Below are 4,478 nucleotides of genomic sequence, written 5' to 3'. Positions count from 1 at the left end.
CACCTCTTGGGTTCAAGCAATTCTCCTGCCTCAGCCTCCTGAGTAGTTGGGATTACAGGCATGAGCCACTGCCTCCCAAAGTGCTGGGATTACAGGCATGAGCCACCCCACCCGGCCTCATTTATTTTTTAAAAAAGAAATGTTTTATTATGGTAAAATATTCATAACACAGGCCGGGTGGGGTGGCTCACAGCAGTAATTCCAGCACTTTGGGAGGCCAAGGTGGGTGGATAACGAGGTCGGGAGTTCAAGACCAGCCTGGCTAACACAGTGAAACCTCGTCTCTACTAAAAATACAAAAAATTAACTGGGCATGGTGGCACACGCCTGTAATCCCAGCTACTTAGGAGGCTGAGGCAGGAGAATCGCATGAACCTGGGAGGTGGAGGTTGAGCCGAGATCACGCCACTGCACTCCAGCCTGGGCAACAGAGCAAGACTCCATCTCAAAAAAAAAAAATTCATAACACAAAAGTTATTATTTAGCTATTTTTAGGTATACAGGTCAGTGGCATTAAGTACATTCATATTGTTGTGCAATCATCACTACTATTTATCAGTAAAATTTTTTTATTCTTTCAAACTGAAACTCTACCCATTCAACACTAACTCTACTGCCCATTCCCTCCTCCCTCCAGCGCCTGGCAACAAGCATCCTAATTTCTGTCTTTATGAATTTGACCTCTCTAGGTACGTCACATAAGCAGAATCATACAGTATTTGTCCTTTAGTGTCTGTTTTATTTCACTTAGCATAATGTCTTCAAGGTTAATCCATGTTGTAGAATGTGTCAGAATTTCATTCCTTTTTAAGGCTAAAAAATATTTATTTTATATGTATACCATGTTTTGTCTATCTAATCATCAGTCATTGGATATTTTAGGTTGTTTCCACCTTTTGGCTACTATGAATAATACTGCTATGAACATGAGTGCAAAAATTTCTGTTTGAATCCCTTTCTTTTTATTTTATTTTATTTATTTATTTATTTTTGAGACAGAGTCTCGTTCTGTCACCCAGACTGGAGTGCAGTGGAACGATCTCAGCTCAATGCAACCTCCACCTCCTGGGTTCAAACAATTCTCGTGCCTCAGCCTCCCGAATAGGGATTACAGGTGTGCACCACCATGCCCAGCTAATTTTTATATTTTTGATAGAGACAGAGTTTTGTCATGTTGTCCAGGCTGGTCTCAAGTGATCTGCCCACCTCAGCCTCCCAAAATGCTGGGATTACAGGTGTGAACCACCACGCCTGGACGTTTTTTAAATTTTTGATAGAGACAGGGTCTTGCTATGTTGAGCAAGCTGGTCTCCAATTCCTGGGCTAAAGCGATCCTCCCACCTCACCTCTCAAAGTGCTGAGATTACAGACATGAGACATGCTCCTGGCAAAGTCCCTGCTTTCCATTCTTTGGAGTACTTACCCAGAAGGAGAACTACTGGATCATATGGTAATTCTATTTAATTTTTTTAGGAACTACCATACCCTCTTCCACAATGGCTGCACCATTTTATATTCCCACCAGCACGGCACAAACATTCTAATTTCTCCTCATCTTTTCCAACACTTATTATTTTATGGGTTTTCTAAAAAAAATAGTCATCATAATGGATATGAAATTATGTTATTGTTATCTACATATGTTCTCATTTAATCAGCTTAATGAACTTGCTCTGACAAATATTCATTTCTTGTATTTTCTCATATGAAATCTGAAATCATTTAGTGATACATTATTGTTCACTAGCAAATAAATATTCAGTACACATTTACTTTATTTTTATTCCTTTTATTTTTTAAGGAAAAGGTACTTCAATCCTAGAGTACACTTTTTTTTTTTTGAGATGGAGTCTTGCTGTGCTGCCCAGGCTGGAGTGCAGTGGCACGATCTCTGCTCAGTGCAACCTCTGCCTCCCTGGTTCAAGCGATTCTTCTGCCTCAGCCTCCCGAGTAGCTAGGACTACAGGTGCACACCAACACGCCTGGCTAATTTTTGCATTTTTAGTAGAGATGGGGTTTCACCATATTGGCCAGGTTAGTGTTGAACTCCTGACCTCATGATCCGCTCGCCTTGGCCTCCCTAAGTGCTGGGATTACAGGCGTGAGCCACCCTGCCCAGCTAGAGTACACATTTTAAAACTTAGCCTTTGTTGAGAAACTTCTTTTTTTCCCTTTTTTGAGACAGTCTCACTCTGTCACCCAGGCTGGAGTGTAGTGGCGCAGTCATGGCTCACTACAGCCTCAACTTCCCAGGCTCAAGTGATCCTCCCACTTTAGCCTCCCTGGTAGATGGGACCACAAGTGTGCACCACCATGTCCAGCTAATTTTTTATTTTTCTTTTTTGTAGAGATGGGGTCTCACCATGTTATCCAGGCTGGATTTTGTCTTTTTAATTTCAAATTTCAATTGCTCATTGCTGGCATGTAAGAAAACAATTGACTCTTGTGTATTAATCCTGCATCTTGTTCTCACTTTGGAAACACATTTACTAAAATTGGAATGATACAGAGAAGATTAGCATAGCCTCTGTGCAAGGATGGCACACAGATTTGTGAAGCGTTCTTTATTTGTCTTCAACTTGGACAAGAGTGATACGCTGTCTCTGAAAAAAGAAAAAACAAGAAGAAGAGGAAAGGACACAAAGGAGGCTATGTGAGCCACGGTGGTTCACGCCTGTAATCCCAGCACTTTGGAAGGCCAAGGCAGGCAGATCACTTGGGTCAGGAGTTGGAGACCAGCCTGGCCAACATGGTGAAGCCCTATCTCTACTAAAAATACAAAAATTAGCCAGGCGTGGTGGCTCATGCCTGAGTCCCAACTACTCGGGAGGCTGCGGCGGGAGAATCGCTTGCACTCCAGGCTGGGCAACAGAGCAAGACTTCATCTAAAAAAAAAAAAAAAAGGGCCAGACGTGATGGCTCACACCTATAATCCCAGCACTTTGGGAGGCCGAGGCAGGCAGATCAGGAGGTCAGGAGTTCGAGACCATCCTGGTTAACACAGTAAAACCCCATCTCTACTAAAAATTCAAAAAGTTAGCCAGGTGTGGTGGCATGCACCCGTAGTCCCAGCTACTCAGGAGGCTGAGGCAGGAGAATGGCATAAACCTGGAAGGTGGAGGTTGCAGTGAGCCAAGATCATGCCACTGCACTCCAGCCTGGGCGACAGAGCCACGTGAAACAAGCAGAAATTAAAATCATGTTGCCACAAGTCAAAGAATGTCAACAGCCACTAGAAGAGTTAAGGAAGGGTTCTCCCTCAGAGCCTTCAGAGGGAGCATAGCTCAGCTGACACTGATTTTGGATAACTGTAGAAGCTGAAATCCAAGAGAATTTGCCGCCTGCCCATTTGGCAACCACCACAAAGTAATCAACTGCAACACATTCTTTGACACAAGAAGGGGATTAGAAAAAAGGGTTGCTTCAAGAGTTTGGTGGCAGACTTCATATTTTTAATTTAAAAAAACACATTTTGTTTTTACCAAAAAAAAAAAATATATATATATATATATATATACACACACACACATATATATATTATATCTTGCATCCTTGTTGTAATCACTTATTAGTGCCAGGATTCTTTGGTTGGTTCTTTAGAAGTTTTTACATAGACAATCATTATCATCTGTGAACAAACATAGTTTTGTTCGTTGCTTCCCTATGTTTTATTTCTTTTTTTGTTGTTGTTTTACTGCATTAGCTACAACTTCCAGTGTAATGTTGAATAGAGGTGATGAGAACAGACATCCTTGCCTTATTCCTAATCTTAGTGGGAAACTATCTAGCTTCTCAAATAGACTTTTTTTTTTTTTTTAAGAGGCAAGGTCTTACTATGTTGTCCAGGCTGGAGTGCCGTGGCGAGTCACAGGCGCAATTATACTGCACTAAAGCCTCGAACTCCTGGCTCATGCTCATGCAATCCTCTTGCCTAAGCCTCCCAAGTAGCTAGGACTATAAGTGTACACCACCACGCCTGGGTTTCAAGAAACTTTTACATCTAATATCAACTATCTGTATTCTTTTAATGTTCATTTTTGGGTTTTGTTGTTGTTGCTGTTTTGAGACACAGTCTCGCTCTGTCATCCAGGCTGGAGTGCAGTGGCGCGATCTCAGCTCACTGCAACCTCTGCCTCTAGTGTTCAAGCGATTCTCCTGCCTCAGCCTCCCAAGTAGCTGGGACTACAGGCGCACACCACCATGCCTGGCTAATTTTTGTGTTTTTAGTAGAGATGGGGTCTCACCATGTTGGCCAGGCTGGTCTCGAACTCCCAACCTCAGGTGATCCGTCTGCCTCAGCTTCTCAAAGTGCTGGGATTACAGGCATGAGCCACCGCACTGGCCCATTTTTGTTATTAAAAGTTAAAAAAATCAAATTAAATATACAAAAGAAAAATAACTATAACCCTTAGTTCACTGTCCAAACACAATATGGCAAAATGTGGATATTTTCTTATAATTTCTATATGCGATTATTG

At 42.1% G+C, this 4,478-nt stretch overlaps 1 non-coding gene across 1 annotated transcript; it reads left to right on the top strand.

Moving 5' to 3' along the window:
• The first annotated feature begins 2,463 nt into the window (after positions 1-2,463).
• LOC116274251 lies at positions 2,464-2,572 on the top strand. The gene has a single exon (XR_004182887.1). It is a non-coding gene; the product is annotated as a U6 spliceosomal RNA (small nuclear RNA).
• The last annotated feature ends 1,906 nt before the right edge of the window (positions 2,573-4,478 follow it).

The sequence above is a fragment of the Papio anubis genome, chromosome 3, assembly GCF_008728515.1.
Source record: "Papio anubis isolate 15944 chromosome 3, Panubis1.0, whole genome shotgun sequence".
Lineage (NCBI taxonomy): Eukaryota > Metazoa > Chordata > Mammalia > Primates > Cercopithecidae > Papio > Papio anubis.
Note: the sequence above shows the minus strand (reverse complement) of the source record. Positions and strands in the feature narration are given on the sequence as shown.